The sequence below is a fragment of the Hyperoodon ampullatus genome, assembly GCF_949752795.1.
Source record: "Hyperoodon ampullatus genome assembly, chromosome: 5".
Taxonomy (NCBI): Eukaryota; Metazoa; Chordata; class Mammalia; order Artiodactyla; family Ziphiidae; genus Hyperoodon; species Hyperoodon ampullatus.
Window position 1 is genome coordinate 127,230,816 of NC_136918.1, and position 23,952 is coordinate 127,254,767.

At 39.3% G+C, this 23,952-nt stretch overlaps 1 pseudogene across 1 annotated transcript; it reads left to right on the forward strand.

Moving 5' to 3' along the window:
• Positions 1-747: 747 nt before the first annotated feature.
• On the forward strand, positions 748-1,438 carry LOC307053288 (STING ER exit protein-like; annotated as a pseudogene). The gene has a single exon. The product of its transcript is annotated as an STING ER exit protein-like (transcript).
• Positions 1,439-23,952: the final 22,514 nt, after the last annotated feature.

Here is a 23,952-nt window from a genome sequence, read left to right on the forward strand (position 1 = left end):
CGCTTGTCCAAACACAAAGTATAAGATGTGCCTTGAACTCAAAAATGTAGTTGATAACAGAGGATGGAAAAAAAAAACAGCCAGAAAATGTCAGGCCTGGGAGTCAGCTAGGCAGGTCGGGATGGGAGATAAGTGAGGTGTAGAAAGGATGTGGTCAGGGGGAGGGGGCCACAGGCAAGAGATCAACTCCTCTAGAGGGAGGAGTGCCTAGAGGGAAAAAAATCAAGAAATCAGACTTTTATGCCACCCACTAAGAAAAGACAAGAAGCAGAGTCCAAGGAATCATGTGGTAGACAGAATAATGGCCCCAGCAAAGATGTCCACGTTCTAATTCCTAGAACCTGTGACTATGTTATGTCACATGGCAAAGGGAATTAAGGTCACAGGTGGAATTAAGGTTGCTACTCGGCTGACCTTAAAATACGAAGATTTGAGGCTTCCCTGGTGGCGCAGTGGTTGAGAGCCCGCCTGCCAATGCAGGGGAAGCGGGTTCGTGCGCCGGTCCGGGAAGATCCCACATGCCGCGGAGCGGCTGGGCCTGTGAGCTATGGCTGCTGAGCCTGAGCATCCGGAGCCTGTGCTCCGCAACGGGAGAGGCCACAACAGTGAGAGACCCGCATACCGCAAAAAAAAAAAAAAAAAAAAAAAAAGACGGAATTTCGAGGGGAGATCCGCGACGCGTGAGTGACGTCATTTCTGCGCGACTCTTACTTTTGCCTTTATGTTTTCCGACTGCTGCTCTGAGCTATGCCTAAAGTAGTTTCCCGGTCCGTAGTCTGCTCCGACACCCGGGACCGGGAGGAGTATGACGACGGCGAGAAGCCCCTTCATGTCTACTACTGTTTATGCGGCCAGATGGTCCTGGTGCTGGACTGTGAGTTGGAGAAATTGCCCATGAAGCCCCGGGATCGGTCCCGTGTGATTGATGCTGCCAAACGCGCCCACAGGTTTTGTAACACAGAAGACGAGGAGACTGTGTATTTTCGGAGGCCTGAAGGCATCGAACGACAGCACAGGAAGAAATGTGCAAAGTGCGGGCTGCCACTCTTCTACCAGTCCCAACCGAAGAATGCTCCTGTGACCTTCATTGTGGATGGAGCAGTAGTCAAGTTTGGCCAGGGTTTTGGGAAGACGAACATATACTCAGAAACAAGAGCCTCCTAAGAAAGTGATGATGACGAAACGGACTAAAGACATGGGCAAGTTCAGCTCTGTCACTGTGTCTACTATTGATGAAGAGGAAGAGGAGATTGAGGCTAGAGAAGTTGCTGACTTGTATGCGCAGAATGCCAAGGTGATTGAAAAGCAGCTGGAGCGCAAAGGCATGAGCAAGAGGCAGCTGCAGGAGCTGGCTGAACTGGAAGCCAAGAAAGCGAAAATGAAGGGAACCTTGATTGACAACCAGTTCAAATGATCAGGACCGTTCTGTGAACCCAGACTGGAGGCAAGCATTTAGATCAGGAGGAAAAAAGAGCGTTTTCTTGACTACATGGACTGGTTCCTACCTTTATGCCCCAGCAGAAGGCTTTACGTGGCTTCCCAGTGATTCTCCTACATTCAGTGAGGTCTTTGAGTCCCTCTGACCTGCTTTCTAGAGATGGATTTTTCTCAATCTTTCTGTGTATAGGTCTTCTGTACTATTTTTTGTCCATTTGGTATGAACTTCTTCACCTGTGTCAAAGCTCTGTGAATAGATCAGTGCTTCCATGTGTCTAGTTTCTAAAGGAGCTATTCTTATTCCTTCTTCAAAGTTAATAAAATGTTTCAAGATTTTTGAAAAAAAATATGGTGTCATAGAAAAAAGTAACATGAATTACATTTAAAGTTACAGCAAGCTAGATCCTTTTAAGTGGCTCTGTTTCTTTTCTTAGACTGGCAGGTATTGGCTAGGGTTTGAATCTCTCTACTGTCAGAGAAAATCCATAACAAGCCAGAATCTGCATAAAGTTTCCTTTACCTCAAATGTTAAAACTCTAGGCACGCCAACTCTTGTCAGATGTTGTATGTACAGAAGGAAAAGCCAGATTCAAGTGAGGGGGTAGGATAGCTCTGATCTGAATGAAAATGGGATCTTGGTAAGCAACCCAAGGGAGCTACCATCCTGTCAAGCAGCTAAGAGCGTTGCTTCCATGTGTGGGCACGTGGGAGGGAGACATGGTAGAGTAAGAAATTACACCGACTCTAGGTCCATCCACCTCACTACAAATAACTCAATTTCATTTCTTTTTATGGCTGAGTAATATTCCATTGTATATATGTGCCACATCTTTATCCATTCATCTGTTGATGGACACTTAGGTTGCTTCCATGTCCTGGCTATTGTAAATAGAGCTGCAATGAACATTGTGGTACATGACTCTTTTTGAATTATGGTTTTCTCAGGGTATATGCCCAGTAGTGGGATTGCTGGGTCGTATGGTAGTTCTATTTGTAGTTTTTTTAAGGAACCTCTATACTGTTCTCCATAGTGGCTGTATCAATTTACATTCCCACCAACAGTGCAGGAGGGCTCCCTTTTCACCACACCCTCTCCAGCGTTTATTGTTTCTAGATTTTTTGATGATGGCCATTCTGACCGGAGTGAGATGATATCTCATTGTAGGTTTGATTTGCATTTCTTTAATGATTAATGATGTTGAGCATTCTTTCATGTGTTTATTGGCAATCTGTATACCTAGAGTCTGTCATACAGAGTGAAGTAACTCAGAAAGAGAAGACAAATACCGTATGCTAACACATATATATGGAATCCAAGAAAGAAAGAAAAAAAAGGTCATGAAGAACCTAGGGGTAAGACAGGAATAAAGACACAGACCTACTAGAGAATGAACTTGAGGATATGGGGAGGGGGAAGGGTAAGCTGTGACAAAGTGAGAGAGTGGCATGGACATATATACACTACCAAATGTAAAATAGATAGCTACTGGGAAGCAGCCGCATAGCACAGCAAGATGAGCTCGGTGCTTTGTGACCACCTAGAGGGGTGGGATAGGGAGGGTGGGAGGGAGGGAGACGCAAGGGGGAAGAGATATGGGAACATATGTATATGTATAACTGATTCACTTTGTTATAAAGCAGAAACTAACACACCATTGTGAAGCAATTATACTCCAATGAAGATGTTAAAAAAAAAAAAGAAGAAGAAATGACACGGAGATAAACAAAAGTTGTCTGTTGACTGTCTTTTTTTTTTTTTTTTTTTTTTGCGGTACGCGGGCCTCTCGCTGCCGTGGCCTCTCCCGCTGCGGAGCACACAGGCTCAGCGGCCATGGCCCATGGGCCCAGCCACTCAGAGGTATGTGGGATCCTCCCGGACCGGGGCACAAACCCACGTCCCCTGCATCTGCGAGCGGACTCTCGACCACTGCACCACCAGGGAAGCCCTTGTTGACTGTCTTTTATTTCACATTTGCTATTTGTGGAGGAGTGTCATATACATAAATATTTAATGTCACACTGCTTCAGTGATATTAGTATGTAGTGTTTGTACCCATGTTTTTATCTGTTCATCTGTATTGCAAGGTGTTGGGACAGGAAGGTGTTTTAGCCTCTTCGTATTATTTACATGGCTTGGGTGCTTAGTAGGCACTCAAGGCATGTATGTGAGGTGCTGCTGGGAAACAGTAGGGCATTTTTCTTTGCGTTTTTTCCCCCAATTTCTGAATTTGGAAGGAAAAGTAGGTTGGAGTGGGGGTAGATGTGAGCTAGCAAGAACTGGGAGAAAGAGGGGTGCGGGGTCCTGGGAAAGCCTGGGGTGGGGCTGTGTGACCAGCTTCCCAGCTACTCTCCTGCATCCAATGGGGGCTTTGCAACTGAGTCTTCCTCTCTACCTCATTTCCTGGTCCTCATGTTGAGAGATAATTAGGCATCATGTGGATAAGCAACCATAACCTCCTCACAATTCCTTGACCACAACTCCAAACAATGACCTTTACCTTCACCCCCCTTTAGCCACAAACTCCTTGGATATCATCACCACCACCTGTGAGAGCCAATACTCTGCTCTGACCACAGCCTCCTACCATTGCTGCTCTTTCATACTTACTTCCACTAAACCTGTTTTGTTTTGTTTTTAGATTTGAAGAGAGATTATTATTTTTTTCATTGAAGTATAGGTGATTTACAATATCGTGTTAGTTTCAGGGGTACGACAAAGTGATTTGGTTATACATACATATGTATATATATTTTTTCTATTCTTTTCCATTATAATTTCTTATAAGATATTGAATATAGTTCCCTGTGCTATGCAGTAGGACCTTGTTGTTTATCTATTTTATATATAGTAGTGTGCATCTGTTAATCCCATACTCCCAATTTATGTACCCACCCGCCCCCCTTTGGTACCCATAAGTTTGTTTTCTGTGTTTCTAAGTCTGCTTCTGTTTTGTAAATAAGTTCATTTGCACTATTTTTTAGATTCCACATATAAGTGATATCATATAACATTTGTCTTTCTCTGCCTGGCTTCACTTAGTATGATAATCTCTAGGTCCATCCATGTTGCTGCAAATGGCATTATTTCATGCTTTTTTATGGATGAGTAATATTCCATTGTATATATGTACCACATCTTTGTTATCCATTCATCTGTCCATGGACATCTAGGTTGCTTCCATGTCTTGGCTATTGTTAACAGCGCTGCAATGAACACTGGGGTACATGTATCTTTTCAAATCATGGTTTTCTCTAGATATGTGCCCAGGAGTGGGATTGCTGGATCATATGGTAACTCTATTTTTAGTTTTTAAAGGAACCTCCATACTGTTTTCCACAGTGGCTGCACTAATTTACATTCCTACACCCTCTCCAGCATTTATTATTTATAGACTTTCTGATGATAGCCATTCTGACTGGTGTGGGGTGATACCTCATTGTAATTTTGATTTGCATTCCTCTAATAATTTTTGAGCATCTTATCATGTGCTTTTTAGCCATCTGTATGTCTCTTTTTAAGAAATGTCTATGTAGATCTTCTGCCCATTTTTTGATTGGGTTTAGATTTTTATTATTGAGTTGTGTGAGCCGTTTATATATTTGGGAAATAAAGCCCTTCTTGGTCACATCATTTGCACATAAAAAAAATAGGGAGATTTCCTGGATTATCTGTGTAGACCCAATGTCATCACAAGGGTTCCTAAAAATGGAAGAGGGAAAGAGAAAGGAATCAGAAAAAGAGATATGACGAGGCAAGCAGGGTCAAAGAGGTGCTATGCTGTTGGCTTTGAAAATATAAAGGGGTCCTTCAAGCCAAGAATGTGGGCAGCCTCTAGAAGCTGGGGAAAGCAAGGAACAGATTCTCCCTATAACCTCAAGGAAGGAATGCAGGCTTACCAATACCTTGACTTTAGCCCAGTGATCAGTGTCATACTCTGACCTATAGAACTGTGAGATAATAAATTTGTGTTGTTTTAAGCCACTAAGTTTGTGGTAACTTGTTGGCAGTGGTAGAAAACTAACACAGATCTGTGCCCAATGACGGAGAACAAACTAAAGGGGACGAACAGGCTATTCAATCAGTATTTGTTGAAAAAATGGAGAAATGAGTGAATAAAGGAATAAGAGGCATTTGGCAACCACATTCTGGAGTCCATCGAAGATAAGAGAGTCATCAGCCACAGAACATGATAATAACAATTGATCTATAGACTCAGCATCAATTTCCCTGAACTTTCCCATCCTACGGAGTATGGACAAAACATGTCTATTGAAGAATATGTGTTAAAAGTCAGGCTTAAACAAATACATGAAGAGATGCTCAACATTACTAATTATCAGGGAGATGCATATCAAAATCACAATAAGCTATGACCTCACACTTGTTAGAAAGGCTATCATCAAAAAGACAAGAAATAACAAGTTTGGCAAGGATGGGGAGGAAAGGGGTCCCTTGGGCACTGTCGGTGGGAATGTAAATTGGTACAACCACCATGGAAAACAGTATGGAGGTTCCTCAAAAAATTAAAAGTAGAACTACCATATGATCCAGCACTTCCATTTCTGAGTATATATCTGAAGAAAATGAAATAACTATCTTGAAGAGATATCTACACCTTTGTGTTCATTACAGTATTATTTACAAGAGCCAATACATGGAAACAACCTAAGTGTCTATCGGTGAATGAATGGATAAAGAAAAATAATAATTATATATATATATATATATATATCTCCAAAGGAATATTATTCATCTGTAAAGAAGAAAGAAGTCCTGCTATTTGTAATAACATGGATGAATGAACCTTGAGGGCATTATGCTAAGTGAAATAAGTCAAACAGAGAAAGAAAATATGGTGCGATCTCACTTGTATGTGGGCTCTTCTATATTTCTCATAGAAACAGAGAACAGATTGGTGGTTGCCACAGGTGGAGGGTGGTAGGTAGGGGAAATGGATGAAGCTGGTCAAAGGGTATAAACTTCCAGTTATAACATGAAAAAGTCCTGGGGATGCAATGTACAGCATGCTGACCATAGTTAACAGTACTGTATTGTGTATTTGAAAGTTGCTAGGAGAGTAGATTTTGAAATTTCTCACCATAAAAGAACAACTGTAACTATATGAGGTGATGGATGTGTTAACTAAGCTTTTTGTGGTGATCAATTTGCAACGTATACATAAAAAAATCGCTACATTGTATACCTTAAACTTACACAATGTTATATGTCACTTATATCTCAATAAAGCTGGAAAAAGTAAAATCAGGCTTATCTCCCAGTTTCCCAGGTTATTGTGGCAGTTGATCAAGACTGACATAATGGTATTACCTTACAGCTGCTGACCTTTGTCCAGCAATTAGCTCAACCTCACTCCACTCCCTTCCTCCCACCATGAAAAACACCTACCAGTCAGATCACCTTACCATGCTCTCTGTCTCTTAGGTCTTCAAGCTTGCTGCTGCCTCTGCCTGGCAGTCTCTCATTGCATATTCCCATAGATGCTCATATCCTCTACTTCATGACATTTGTTTAGTGACTGGTATTTTCCAGTACACCCTAAATCAGGAACACCGGTACAGCCCAATAGTACAGAAGAGTGCCTGGGTCAACCATATTTGCATCAATACGAATCTACCCTTGCTGATTTAATTGGACCAAACTTGCTCTCCTGGGCTGTCACAAATGCTTGTAAAAGGCAGGGATAATATCCATCTTGCTCATCATTCACTCCTCAACATCTAGTACTGACACAAGATGGGTTCCCAGCATATTTTTGTGGAATGAAAACACTAAAAGACCAAAACAATAAAATCTTGATCTTTTTGAGAAATTCATTCTTGGATTCCAATTTTGATTCCTGCCACCAAGGTGAGTGTTTGAGGCTACTATTGATATTCTCTTCAAAGTTAAAGTGATAACTGCCTTTTATACTTTTTGTTTCCAGCAAGAAGAATAAAAAATATTTTATAATTTCTATTTTCAGCTTTAATATATGAATAAAATGAAAGTCTATTATGTCATATGTGTGTACATATAAATATACACATACCCTGTATTAGTCAGCATTCTGGAGAAAGAGGACCAATAGGAGACAGATGATAGATAGATAGATAGATAGATAGATAGATAGATAGATAGATGATAGATAGATGATAGATTGATAGATAGATGATAGATACATAGATGATAGATGATAGATAGACATAGATAGATAGATGATAGATAGATAGATGATAGATAGATTAGATTGATGGTAGATAGATGATAGATAGATGATAGATGATAAAGATAGATAGATGATAGATAGATTAGATAGATAGACATAGATAATAGATGATAGATAGATAGATTAGATAGATAGATGATAGATAGATAGATAGATCAGATAGATAGATAGATAGATAGATAGAGGCTTATTGTAAGGCATTGGTGCACATTATGGACTATGGAAGCTGAGAAGTCCCACAATCTGTCCACAGGCTGGAGACCCAGGAAAGCCAGTAGGGTAGTTCCAGTCTGAGTCCAAAGGCCTGAGGACCAGGAGAGCCAATGATGTAAGTCCCAGTTCAAGGGCATAAGATCCATGTTTCAGTTCATGCAGTCAGGCAGAGACAGCAAGTTAGCCCTTACCCCAACTTTTATTCTACTCAGGCCCTCAACAGATTGGATGATGTCCAACCAAATTGAGAAGGAAAATCTTCTTAACTCAATCTATGAATTCAAATGCTAATCTCTTCTGGAAACACCACACAGACACACCCAGAAATCACGTTTAACCAAATATCTGGGCACCCACTGGCCCAGTCAAGCTGACACATAAAACTGACTATCACACACATATATATATAATTTATTTTATTTTCAAAGAGCCTTTATTTTCACTAATGTGTTTTGATTCTAGACTCATGGAATGCTCCTTCACTCTCATATCCGATGATTTGATAAGCAAGAGATTTCTGGATTCAGATGGCTAAATGAAGCTATAGTAATTCTCTCTCTTCAAATACACCATGATTTAAAGCACATATATTCAAAATTAACAAAATAAGTTCACCAATATACTCCCCCAAAACAGCAGAGTCTAAATATATATTCTTTCCAAGAAAGGTACCCAAGAAGAACCTGAAGCAGAATCAGGTAGCAGAGCAGAGTGAACCCCACCCCTACCCCCTCCCATCCTGCTCACAGACCAGTCTAGTCATCAAAATTGTGACATTTCTGGGGCTTCCCTGGTGGCGCAGTGGTTGAGAGTCTGCCTGCCGATGCAGGGGACACGGGTTCATGTCCCAGTCCGGGAAGATCCCACATGCCGTGGAGCAGCTGGGCCCGTGAGCCATGGCCGCTAAGCCTGTGCGTCCGGAGCCTGTGCTCCACAACGGGAGAGGCTACAACAGTGAGAGGCCCGCGTACCGCAAAAAAATATATATATATATTGTGACATTTCTAACTAATATATCCATGTGTTCATTTTCTATAGCTTCCATAACAAATTACCACAAGTTTAGCCACTTAACACAACACTAATTTATGATCCCACTGTTCTGTAGGTCAGGAGTCTGGTGAGCTCAGCTGGTTCCTCTGGCCCGGGTTTCACAGGCTGAGATCAAGTTGTTGGCAAGCTGGACTCTTATCTGGAGGCTCTGAGGGAGCGTCAGTTTCCAAGCTCGTCCAGGCTGTTGACAGAATTCAGTTATTTGGGCTGCAGGGCTGAGGTCTCTGTTTCCTTGCTGGCTGTCAGCCAGGAGCCTCTCTCAGCCTGAATTCCTCATCATGTTGTTCCCACAACTGCAAACCAGCAACTTCCTGTTAGGTCCTCCCCATGCTTTGAATCTCTCTGAATTCTCTTTCTACCTCATCCCTTCTGCCTCCAGCTGGAGAAAGTTCTCTGCTTTTAAGGGTTTATGTGATTAGCTTCGGTCCTCTTGGATAATCCAAAATAATCTCCCTATTTGATGGTCAGTAACTTTAATTACATCTGCAAAGTCCCATTTGCTATGTAATATAAACTATTCACAGGTTCCAGGGATTAGGGCATAGACATCTTTAGGGGAGGGAAGGGACCTTATGCCAACCACAACCCACATCTCAAAGGAGCTAAATGCAGAGGATTAGAGGTCTCATCTTTCCCCTCTGCTGACTCTAGAATACTATAAAGGATTTGTAGAAATTAGTAAAAAAAAAAAAAAAAAAATTGTCAGGAGACAAGATCCAGAGTTACACATACCAAACCGGGGGGGGGGGGGCAGAGATCCCACCTAAAATGCAAAGATATTCTCCCCCAGGGATGGAATACAACCCCCAGTTGGGTAGAGTGGGTCCGAGAGTGGCTCCACTGGTTTACACAATCTTGGAAAAGACAGCAGAGCTCACGTCTTCCAATAATGATGGCACACCCCCTTCTTCGGAAGCTGAGCTCTTCCTCTCAGTCACCACTGTGCTATGGTGCTACAAAAAGTAGATGGACCACCAAAAATTAAGCCCTCAAACTGTGAATCAGTGGAGTAAGGAAATGTGTCAAAGGTATGGTGGAAAGGGGGTATGAATCTGCCCACACTCTCAGACTAAATGAAATTTCTGGTCAGAGCCACAGAAGCATGAGTAAGCTAGAAAAAGGAATGGCATGGCACACATGCAAGCTACATGGAGAAAGGAAGAAAGACAGCAAGGAAGGGAGGGAGGACAGAAAGGGGTGAGAGAGAGAAAGAAGAAAATATACACAACCAAGGGAAAAAAATTCCCAAGTGCTTCAAACTATTTAGAACATTAACAAAAATGCTCAAACTTTTTTTTTTAAAAGAATGACATGAGATCATTGCAGGTTTAATGAAACAATTTGAGGACCTAAACAGTATTATCAAATACCTAATGGATGAATTTTTAAAAACAGGAAATATAATACGCATGGCTACAGACTGAATAATTGTCATGGAGGAAAGACAGAGCTAGTCACAAGGAAGACAGATGAAAGAGAGATTAAAGCAATCTGAGAAAAACTGAAAATGATGGAATCTAGGTAAAGATAACCTGTCATATTGATGTCTGGAGCAGAAAACCCTCCAAATAATGTTGGGACAGCTCTTTTAATGGAAAAAAGTATTCAGGGACACTTGTTAAAGATGATCAGGCAGACTTTATTTGGGACCATTGTAACAGGTATAGGGACCACTGCAATGGAATTCTACAGCAGGAGAAAGAGATTAGGCTCAACTCTGAATACAGCACAAGCAGGTGGGAATTTATAGCCAAGGGACAGGGTGAGGGTCAATGGACAGAAAATTACTAAGAGGAAACATCAGGGGTAAGGGGGATTCTGGCTAAACTGACCTGACAAGATCCTTTGCTGAAGACAGGACAGGATGAGAAAACATCACCTGCAGGATGGGGAGGGTGAGGGTGAGGAACCTGATCAGAGATCGAAGGTGATCAGACATCAGGTATGCAGGGTTCTTGTCAAACTGACTTAGCAAAGTTCTTCCTAAAACTAGATTTTACAAGGAAGGGCGCAGATGGGCCTAGGAGGAGATTCAGGAACCTTACTAAAGTTTGCTCAAGCAAAGAATCTCCTGCTCGTCTTTCTACTGAGAGGAGGGAAGCTCTACTCAGTTCCCTAAGAGGAAAAAATATGAAACAACCATTTCATCTTGAGTCTGTTCTTTCATTCTGTTTTCCCCAAGGAGAGATTGATTTACCTGATGGGTGAACTTGGAATGAAGGACTGGAAAGGGGTGGATCTGTGTCTTTTGGCCCTTGCTTCTGACCTTCCTGTTTGTGGAGAGGTACAGCCAGCTCTGCATCTCAGGGCAAGTTAGAGGGCTGACTGAGGGGCATGAAACACGGTGAGCAAATCTGTCTAATTCAGGAGGAATATCATAAACCCACTTGGCCTCAGCTCTCAGCACATACTTTCCAGCTTTATTATAATAAGGCTAACACCTTAAACTCTATTAATCTGTCTCCTGGGTCTTATTTCTTTCTTGCTTTCAAATTTGAGAGGGAAAGAAATGGGTAATATTCACCAGTCCTCCTAAATTCAACAAAATATTTTTATTAAAAATACTCAAAGAGGGCTTTCCTGGTGGCGCAGTGGTTGACAGTCCGCCTGCCAATGCAGGGGACACAGGTTCGAGCCCTGGTCTGGGAGGATCCCACAAGCCGTGGTGCAGCTGGACCCATGCACCACAACTGCTGAGCCTGCGCTCTAGAGCTTGCAAGCCACAACTACTGAGCCCACGTGCCACAATTGCTGAGGCCTGCGCGCCTGGAGCCCATGCTCTGCAACGGGTGGAGGGCCCACGATGAGAGGCCCGTGCACCGCAGCAAGGGATGGCGCTCCTCACCGCAGCTGGAGAGAGCCCGCACACAGCAAGGAAGACCCAATGCAGCCATAAATAAGTAAATAAATAAATAAATAAATAAATAAATAAATAAATAAATAAATAAATTCAAAGATATACTATACAAAAATATTTTGAAAGTGAAGAAAGAACTTGACTATGTCAAGTAAAAGAGTATATGTGTTTCAGGTACATCTGTTGCAGACTATGACTCACTCATAACTCACTCATATCCTTTTTAATTGATTGACTTCAAGGATAAATCAAAAAATATTCATATACTCCCAAAGAAAAGGCAAATCTCTCTGAAAAGGGCATAGAAATGAGTCTGGCCAACATTTCCTGAAGGCAACTATCCAGAGCCCTAGAGGAGAAAGGGCACACTCCAAGATATTGTTTAACAGAAGAGGCAAAAATCAAAAGCTTTTGATTTATTTCCTTCTTACAGCTTTTTATTTACTCCTTTGACATTATCCTTACAAAGCCTTTCTTTGTAAGATTATTTTTGATTATATAAATATTTGCTCATATTGTTTCACAAAATCTCTATGCTTTCCTTTTCTATTTAAACAGTTAATCCAACTAGAATTTATTTTAGTTATTTTGGAAGCAAGGGATGGAACTTAATCTTTTTCTAAATTTTTAACAGCTGTCTCAAAATAATTTTTAACTGATTTATTCTATCTTATATTGCTTTGAAATATCAAATTAAGGAAGATAGTAGAAATCTATTGAGAAGTAGATAGTCCAGGTTCACTATGCTAAATTCTCTTCAATAAATCATTCATCATCATTAACACACACAAACACTTCTATTTCTGGACTTCCTACTCTGTTTCTTTAGATTGACCATGTATTCTTGGACCAGAAATACGCTATTTTTATTAACATAGCTTTACAATATATTTTAATGCCAAGAAGCTTAAATCCTATTCCTTAGTGCCTTCTCTCCTCCTCCGCACACACACATATTACTCTTCTATTTAAATTTTTCTTTAGCTTTTCTCTCTCATTAAATTTTCACAATGAGTTTTAGGTGCATGAAATTGAATTAATCATAATACTTGGTCAATCATAGTTATTGGAATAGACCTATATTCCTTTATTTATTTAGCATTTATTCATTTATTATTTAATAATAAAATGGATACCCATTAATCTATCACCCAGCCCAAGAACAGGAACATTAACATTCACTTACATCTACCTATGTACTCCGAATCCTATTCCCCTGCCTCTCCTTTGCACACACACATCTGGAGGTAACCACTATCCTCAGTTTTGTGTATATTATTTCCTTACTTTTTTTTTTTTTTTTTTTTTGGCTGCTTTGGGTCTTCGTTGCTGTGTGCGGGCTTTCTCTAGTTGCGGCGAGCGGGGGCTACTCTTCGTTGCCGTGTGCAGGCTTCTCATTGCAGTAACTTCTTTTGCTGTGGAGCACACGCTCTAGGCGCACAGGCTTCAGTAGTTGTGGCACGTGAGCTCAGTAGTTGTGGCTCACAAGCTCTAGAGTACAGGCTCAGTAGTTGTGGCGCATGGGCTCAGCTGCTCCACAGCATGTGGGATCTTCCCGGACCAGGGCTCGAACCCGTGTCCCCTGCATTGGCGGCGGATTCTTAACCACTGCACCACCAGGGAAGCTCCTATTTCCTTACTTTTTAAAACAATTTTTACATATCAGCATGTTTAACTAAACACTTTATTTTACATTTTTTTAACTTCAGAAACGTTATTTTTATAGATGACTTTAGAATTACTTTATCAAATCTGTCCCTGAAAAAGTTTACAATTTTAATTGAAATGCATTATATTTATATGTAATTTGGGGAAGAATTATTACCTCTATAATAACGAAACTTCAGGAATTAGTGGTTATGACCACTTTGATTTAAAATCCCTCTCTCTCTTTCTTTTGCTCTCTATCCTGTTGTTGTCACTGTTTTTGTTGTTTTGCTTGAGGTTTGTCTAGTAATTAATCCTTTCAATGAAATGTGTTTGGAATGTATATACTAGAATTTGGTTTTAAATTCATAATTTTCTGCTTTAATCTTTTTGGTTCTGTTCTACTGATGTTCCTAGATTCCTTGTGTAACCCTCTTTTAACTCCTTGTATTAACACAGCCTGCCTAAGCTTTATTTTTTCTTATTTAATAAAATAAATAACACATTGAAAATCTTGAGTACATTCTTACTACTCTGGTTTTCACTCTATTCTAAATATCCTGTAATTGCAATTTTGTTTTCCTCTAGACCTTGAAGTTACTCAGGATAATTTTTTTTTTAATTTCCAAGTTATTGGGTCTTTAAATCAAACTTACAGTGTTAATTTCTGTTTGTCCTATGTTGTGTTCAGGGGTTGGGTCCTGTAAACTTTGTTTTTTTATAACATGTTGAGTTTATGTGTTCTAATACGTGATCATCTTTTAATATCCTATGAATATATTCTTTGTGTGTGGGATACAAAAATTGATATTATCTACATTATTTAAGTGGTTATTAGTGAAAGAATATGATCTCTGGAATATGCCTTAAAACACAACAACAATAACTCACTAATGAAATGCACACACACATAAAAGGGGTAGAGAGCGATGAAAAAATGAGGGCAACATGTGAATTTACCCTTTATCAATATAGATTGGTAATGGTTTTGCTTTGGATGCCAGCTTTCTTTTTGTTTGTATTGATCTTTGCTCATTCTTTAACTTTTAACTTTTTTGGTGATTCTGCTTAAATGGTATCTTTTTTTCAATATTATTTTGTTGAATTTTTAAAACCCTACATGAAAATATTGTTCATTTAATAGAGAAGTTTAACTCATTTATAAATATTGTCATAATTTATATATTTCATATTAAATCTATCCTTTATAGCTGTTTTTAATCATGTCTTGTTTATAATGTACAATATGATTCAGCTATCTATGCTAGTCTTTAATATATAGGAAAAATATGTCCTCTTTTTTAAAAAAAATCTATTTATAGTTACATTTATGTATTTAAATCATTTTTAATCTATAAATCCAAATTTCAGAATCAAAAATGAAACTCATACATTCAGTCAACAAATACATACTGAACCCTCATGCTATGTCAACTACTATAACAAGATTTGAAAATCAAATGGCATAAAAAGATAAACCTAGTCCTTGTCCATACATAGCTTAAAATCTATTTGAAATATAAGCAAGTGAACAGGCAGTTACAACTCAGCATTACAAGGGCAACTATAGGAAAGCAAAAGATGCTATGGAAGCATGTAGGAGAGACGCCCCCACCTTGACTAAGATGTTCAGAGAACATTTTATGGAGGAAATGACATCTCAGCCAAGACCTTGAGATTGAGTGGGAGTCAGTTAAGACCTTTTAAGCTTTATTATTTAACTTAGAACTTGTTTGATCCTCTTCCCTACCATCACTACTTCTCAGTTGTTATTAATATTATCTGATGTTTTATACTTAGATATTTGCTATTAGTTTACCATTTTGCATTCAGGAGAAAATGCTGACTTTTTTCTCAGATTTTAACAAGGTAAGTTAAATGTACCTTTATTTCAACAAGTTTTAGTGCTCATATCTAGGTCTTTTAAGCCATTATCTTGCTATTCTTTAGGTACCATTTTCCCTGAAAATTTTTAAATTCTAAAAGGTAAACGGCTAAATATATTTTCCTGAGGTCTGTATCTAATTCTTCCTCCATATCTTTAGGGATATTGCTAAATTAATTATCCTCTCTTGACCATATATCTAGCTCTCCCTCTCTTTCTAGCTCTTTTCCTTCAGTGTATAAATATCATCACCACCTTTTCTGTTTGAAAAGTCGTGTTTTTGACCCCTTGTTTCTTGTAGCTACTACCCTACATCATTCTCTTCAATGCCAAACTACTTCCTACTTGAAAAAGTTGTCTACACTCTTATGTCCAATTTATAAACACCCGTCTGCTCTTAAACCACTGCTGTAAGCCAGTTTCTATCCTCAGCTCTCGCTTGACACCGCTGTCACCAACATCATCAAAGATCTTCCTGTTGCCAAAAATCAAAGAAATTTTTATGTTACTTGACTTCCCTGCCACACCTAAATCTGTAGAGCAGCTCCTGTGTCACAAAACTCTCTCCTAAGTTGGCTTTTAAGACACTTCTGTGGTTTTCCTCCTTCCTTGTCCTTCTGCTTTTCCCTCTTCCTTCAATCATCACTTAAGTATTGAGGTTCTCAGACTTTTTGAGCTTAAACAGGACTTTTTTTCTCATCTATTCTCTTCTTACACTAGTACTTTTCCTGTCTGATATGGTATAATCTCCACGGCATCAAATAATGTCTATATACCAGTGACTCCAAAATATATATATCTGAAACCAAAATTAAAGCTCTGGGCTCCAGAGCATTACACGTAATTGTGCATTCATGTCTCCACTTGGATATCCAATAAGCATCTTAGTTCAATGTGTCCATCTTCCTCCCAATACTCTTTTCCTATATTCCTTGTGTTTTTCTCTTCTTCGAAACCAGAAACCTAAGAATCATCCCTGACTCCTTCTCCCTGACCCATATGGTCAGGCATCAATTACTACTATTTCTACTTTTCAAATTTATAGCTTCTTCTCTGATTCCCCACAACTGGCTTAATTCAAATTCTCATAATTTACCAAATTGGATCATTGCCAAGGTCTTCCATCGTCATCATTCTTGCTCCACTCCAATCCATTCATTAGATTCCTCACAGAATTATTTCCCTAAAACACAAATATGATCATGCCACTTATATATTTCCATCTTTTGATAACTCTTCACTGCCTTGAACAGAGTATTCAAATACCTAACCTGGTATACAAGGTAGTTTCTGATCTAGCCCCTTCCATTAACTGCAGTCTCATCACTACCCCAACTCATACGCACAGGCTCACGCAACCATTTTCCCTAACAAAGCACTTTCTCCCTTTGTGTATATAGTTCCCTCTAACTGAAAATTTAAAAGTCACCCTTTCTTCCTTACCTGAGCAATTCCTACTTATCCTTTCAGATAGCTCATATGTTATCCCCTATCCTCTCTACTAGTTTGGTTCTGACAATTTCATCACCCAATCTGGGTTACATTTTTTTTCAAGTGTTTATATCATCTTTATAATCATTTTTATTGTCACATTTATAACATTTTAAATAACTGTCTCCAATATTCAACTAAGAATTCAATGAGGGCAGGAATCATGTCTTACAAACCCTTCTGCCCTGAGGGCCTGTCACCAATGCCCCATGATCAAGATATAGATTTATAGATTTACATGAATGAACAACAAGTAGTTCAGCATAGATGTATTATGAAGACATACAGGAAAATAGCCAGATCATGAAAAAGCATGTGTGTCAGACAAGTCATCTTAACAGGAAAGGATATGACCAAATGTACATGTTTAAAACCTCATACTCATGGCCATGTGGTAAATAGACCATAGAAGAATAGAATTGGAGGAAGCAAGTGCTTTGAAATGGTTCGAGTGAACAATTATGAAAACCAAACTGATGACAGCAAGGATAGAGAGTGGGAAGCAGATATAAATGACACGTGGAAAGTAAAGTGAATAGGAGTCAATGGCCAATTCAATATAGGAGTTAATGAGGCATTAAGAACCATGAGCAACTCCAAGACTTCTGGCTTGACTGACTCAGAAGATAGGTTACTCATGTTGTAAATCATCAAGTCATATTAAGCATATGCTCTAAACGGGCAATGTACTGGGTGCTTATACCATGAGATAAATAAATAAATCATAGCCCCTGCCCTTCACAGTGTGCAGTGAAAAGATAAACACACAATAGAACATAATCAATGTTATAGATCTGTAGGCAAGGTCCTATGGGGGAAAAAAAAGAAAGAAAGTACTTAACTCTGCTTGGGAATAAGTAGTTTGTAAAACTACCTAGAGTGAAATAAATGCCAAGAAGAATGAGATACAGTCAACTGAAGTAGGGAATTTAGGAAGTGGAGTAGAATCTGAAGGAGGAAGGGAGGACAATTGGAAGTTGAGATTGAGGGGCCTTTGGGTAATCCAAGTGCCAGCCATCAGGCAGCCAGAATTCAGAATTCATGGGAAAGAGCTGAGCTAGAGACTTCTCACACAAGGATTACCACAAGGGCTTAGTATTATTTTTTTCTGAAGCTGCTGTAACAAACTACCATAAACTTGGTGGCTTGAAACAAGAGAAATTTATTCCCTCAGAGCCTTGAAGGCCAGAAGTCTGAAGTCAAGGTCTGGGCAGGACCATGCTCCCTCTGTAGGTTCTAGAGGAGAATCTTTCCTTGCCTTTTCCAGCCTCTTCTGGAGGCTGTCAGGGTTCCTACATTTGTGACCTCACCACTCCAATCTCTGCTTCCATGGTTACATTGCCTCCTCCTCTTCTATCTGTCCCAAACCTTCTTCTCTCTTTCTCTTACAATTCAGGATGATCTCCTCATCTCAGGATACTTAATTGTATCTACAAAGACCCTTTTTCTGAATAAGGTAAGCTTCATAGCTCTGGGGATTAGAATGTGGACATATCTGGGGGGAGAACCATTCAATCCACTAAAGGCATCCTAAGTGAACTCCTTGCTTTCACCACTGTGTCCTTCAGTCAATCCTCAAAATTGCAGCCAACGAGACTCAAAACTTAAGTCACAGATGTAGAAAACAAATTTATGGTTACCGGGGGGGAAGTGTGGGGGGGAGGGATAAATTGGGAGATTATGATTGACATATACACACTACTATATATAAAATAGATAATTAATAAGGACCTACTCTATAGCACAGGGAACTCGACTCAATACTCTGTAATGACCTATATGGGAAAAGAATATAAAAAAGAGTGGAGATGTGTGTGTGTGTGTGTGTGTGTGTGTGTGTGTGTGTGCGTGTATATAACTGGTTCACTTTGCTGTACACCTGAAACTAACACAACACTCTAAATCAATTATACTCCAATAAAAATTTTAAAAATAAAACAAAACACCTTAAATCAGATCAAGTCACTTCTATGCTCAAATCCCTCTATTGGCTCGCACTTCCAGTAACAGCCCAATGGTCTACCAAGCTTGAGTATATCTGGCCCCCAGTTAGCTCTCTGCCCTCATCTCCTACTTCTGTTCCTCATGTTCACTCCATTCCAGATACACCAGCCTCCTGGCTATTCCTCAACATGACACACACACTACACCTAATATACCATTGTATGATGGTTAATTTAATGTGTCCCCTTGACCAGGTCATGAGGTGCCCGTACATTTGGTCAAACATTATTCTGAGTGTGCCTGTGAGGGTGTTTCTGAATGAGGTTAATACTTGTTTTAATTTTATCAATAATTTATTGTCACTAAGAAGACTAGCTAATGGTAGTTTTCAGTAAAAAACCTTTACAAGACCACTGCATCACAAATATACAGACACTATTAAAAAAAAAAAACTGGGTCATGGTGGTTTTGGTTTTAAACAGGTATGCAGAAGGTCCCCCTTACACATTGTAATAATGAAAAATGCTTATAATTCTAAATTACAGCAACACATTTAAGACATGTCCATGTATCAGATCTTTCCTCATCTTACATATCACTAGAAATGAATGATTATATTGAAATGTATCAGTGAGATGTCATACTTCAGTGGAAAATGGCAAATAGTGAAACCCCAATTATATTAAAAAATCAGGGTTCTAGCCTGACTAACACACTAACACCATCAAAATTCAGCCAAAGACAAATGCACAAAATATCTTGAAAATCTAGTTAAAACTATAAAAAATCAAATCTGTATATAAAATTTATCTAAAAAAAACAGGAAAATTAAAATGATAGAATCTATATAAATACATGAATCATGTTAACAAGATGTCAAGACTGATTTTCATTTCATGATTTTAACACAAATGTAAATACAAAAAAGATGTTCATAAATGGCACCATCAATGTAAATCTCAACCAGTGACAGTAGGTTAGTACACTAGAAATGATTCACACATCAAGAACTGTGGAATTCAGTACAGCCATGCCCATTTTAGCTCACCAAGAAAAAGCACTTAAGCACAGCTGCAAAGAACAATGCAGAAAATTACTTATATAATCTCTGGGTTCATTAAAGTCCAGGCACTTTGGGGGCAGTTTGAGCATCAGACTTCCATATGTTGTTATGAACCTAGTGGAGGAACTGTCACCTCTTCAAAGTGGCCATCACTGCACTCTCATGGACACTCGTCAAGACCTCAGACTCTGAACATGCCGACATATCTGGGGAGGAAGGTGTGGGCATGTACACAGACATAGGCATGTTTGCTACAGTGGAGGCTTCAAAGTTTCTTTGATACTCTGAAGAGTAAGGGGCATAGGGTTCTCTACTAGTATTGTTCTCACCAGTGCCTACTTTTTGAGGTTCAGACGTACTGACATGATAGAAACTGGGCAGATGAGTGATTCAAGTTGAACTTTGTCTGGTTTCTCAATGAAGAACCCAAACTACCTGCAGCAAGTATGTTTCTTCGAGGGTTTATGGATTCAAACTGATCACTAAATTCTGGAGGTCATGTTGATGGTTCATCAGGCACACGAAAGTCTTCTAATGATGGCAGAAAATCACTTTCAAAGTCATATCCTCCAGGGTTATAGTCTGTATCAACAGCATTTGGATATGCTGAGTACAGGAGTGTCTGCTCATCAATAAATGGGGAATTCTTATATATGTGGCATAGGAACATTTGGCATCCAATCCAATGTATGCCAGTGATACCCAGTCTCATCACATGATTCAGACAGAAAGGAGCTATGGGATTGCCCTTCAGACAGGCCTTCCCAGGCACTGTATAAGTGAGAAAGCCTTTCCTCTAGAGGTTTCCTGGAGAGGCAAGGATCTAGATCCGCTACTTTAGTACCATGGTGGATGTCTCTGTTAGGCTCCTCTATTGAGTCACTGTCAGAAGGAGAGTTCAAAGGATGAGAGGGAGGCAAGTTTGGGGCTATGTACAGACATCTACTGTTTTTCCATGTCTGTGCACAGACCCAGGGTTAAAGGTATTGAATTCAGGATGCTCTGGTATAACAGATCCTTCAAAGGAATTTCAGTAAAGATTGTTCCAAGAGCCACTTGGAATGCTTGGAGTGTAGGAAATAGGATGGATAGACACCTGGGGTGGTATGTCTGAGTAAATGTTCTTATTTAGGTTTGAATCAAACTATGGTCTTGGCAAAAAAGCTGTGGTTGGTCCCAAGTGTCTGTCTTCAGGTTCAGCCTGGTGTTTCTTCTTTCAGCTAAATATCTTATGGCAAAGGACGAACACCACCACCAGTAAAAATATCCTTGTTATAAAAAATATTCCTATTCTTGGGCTTCCCTGGTGGTGCAGTGGTTGAGAGTCCGCCTGCCGAGGCAGTGGACGCGGGTTCGTGCCCTGGTCCGGGTGGATCCCACATGCCATGGAGCGGCTGGGCCCGTGAGCCATGGCCACTGAGCTGGTGCATCCGGAGCCTGTGCTCAGCAGCAGGAGAGGCCGCAGCAGTGAGAGGCCCAAGTACAGCAAAAAAAAAAATTTTAAATTGAAAGTTCTGCCTTCCAATAAAAGATGGTTGACTAAACATATTTATTTCCTTTTCTTCCCACCACAAATCTCTCTGAAGTAATACAATATAAAAATATGAATAACTATGGTAATGCAGGAAAGCCAGGGATGCTTGTACAGAAACAATGAGGATTTCTTGAACATATACAGGAGATAAAATGGATGCTGAATGTCTTTCAAAACAACATATAAACAAATTAGGTTTTAACTCAAAAAGTGAGTCTTTTTTCAGATGAAATCCTGAAAAAAAGTCCTAAAAGGAGAGAGGGCAGACAGCGAAAGCAAGAAGAACTACAATCCTGCAACCTGTGGAACAACAACCACATTCACAGAAAGATAGACAAGATGAAAAGGCAGAGGGCTATGTACCAGATGAAGGAAAAAGATAAAACCCCAGAATAGGAAAACCATCCAGAAAAAGAATTCAGAATAATGATAGTGAAGATGATCCTGGACCTCACAAAAAGAATGGAGGCAAAGATCGAGAAGATGCAAGAAATGTTTAACAAAGATTTAGAAGAATTAAAGAGCAAACAAACAGAGATGAACAACACAATAACTGAAATGAAAAATACACTAGAAGGAATGAATAGCAGAATAACTGAGGCAGAAGTACGGATAAGTGACCTGGAAGACAGAATGGTGGAATTCACTCTTGAGGAACGGAATAAAGAAAAAAGAATGAAAAGAAATGAAGACAGCCTAAGAGACCTCAGGGACAACATTAAATGCAACAACATTTGCATTATAGGGGTCCCAGAAGGAAAAGAGAGAGAGAAAGGACCTGAGAAAATATTTGAAGAGATTATAGTCGAAAACTTCCCTAACATGGAAAAGGAAATAGCCACCCAAGTCCAGGAAATGCAGAGTCCCATAGACGATAAACCCAAGGAGGAACACACTGAGACACACAGTAATCAAACTGACAAAAATTAAGACAAAGAAAAATTATTGAAAGCAGCAAGGGAAAAGTGACAAATAACATACAAGGGAACTCCCATAAGGTTAACAGCTGATTTCTCAGCAGAAACGCTACAAGCCAGAAGGGAGTGGCATGATATACTTAAAGTGATGAAAGGGAAGAACCTACAACCAAGATTACTTTGCACAGCAAGGATCTCATTCAGATACGATGGAGAAATCAAAAGCTTTACAAAAAAGCAAAAGCAAAGAGAATTCAGTACCACCAAACCAGCTCTACAACAAATGCTAAAGGACCACCTCTAAGTGGGAAACACAAGAGAAGAAAAGGACCTACAAAAACAAACACAAAACAATTAAGAAAATGGTCATAGGAACATACATATCAACAATTACCTTAAACGTGAATGGATTAAATGCCCCAACCAAAAGACACAGGCTTGCTGAATGGATACAAAAACAAGACCCATATATATGCTGTCTACAAGAGACCCACTTCAGACCTAGGGACAGACTGAAAGTGAGGGTATGGAAAAAGATATTCCATGCAAATGGAAATCAAAAGAAAGCTGCAGTAGCAATACTCATATCCAATAAAGTAGACTTTAAAATAAAGAATGTTACAAGAGACAAGGAAGGACACTACATAATGATCAAGGGATCAATCCAAGAAGAAGATATAACAATTATAAATATATATGCACCCAACATAGGAGCACCTTGATACATAAAGCAATTACTAACAGCTATAAAAGAGGAAATCGACAGTAACACAATAATAGTGGGGGACTTTATCACCTCACCTACACCAATGTACAGATCATCCAATATGCAAATAAATTAGGAAACAGAAGTTTTAAGTGACACAATAGACCAGATAGATATAATTGATATTTATAGGACATTCCATCCCAAAACAGCAGATTACACTTTCTTCTCAAGTGTGCACAGAATATTCTCCAGGACACATCACATCTTGAGTCACAAATCAAGCCTCAGTAAATTTAAGAAAATTGAAATCATATCAAGCTTCTTTTCTGACCACAATACTATGAGATTAGAAATCAATTACAGGGAAAAAAATGTAAAAAACACAAACACATGGAGGCTAAACAATATGTTACTAAATAACCAAGAGATCACTGAAGAAATCAAAGAGGAAATCAAAAAATACCTAGAAACAAATGACAATGAAAACACAACGATCCAAAACCTATGGGATGCAGCAAAAGCAGTTCTAAGAGGGAAGTTTATAGCTATACAAGACTACCTCAAGAAACAAGAAAAATCTCAAACAATCTAACCTTACAGCTAAAGGAACTAGAGAAAGAAGAACAAGCAAAACCAAAAGTTAGTAGAAGGAAAGAAATCATAAAGATCAGAGCAGAGATAAATGAAAGAGAAAAAAAGAAAACAATAGCAAAGATCAATAAAACTAAAAGCTGGTTCTTTGAGAAGATAAACTTGATAAACCATTAGCCAGACTCATCAAGAAAAGGAGGGAGAGGACTCAAATCCATAAAATTAGAAGCAAAAAAGGAGAAGTTACAACAGACACTGCAGAAATACAAAGCATCCTAAGAGACTACTATAAGCAACTCTATGCCAATAAAATGGACAACTTGGAAGAAATTGACAAATTCTTAGAAAGGTATAAATTTCCAAGACTGAACAAGGAAGAAACAG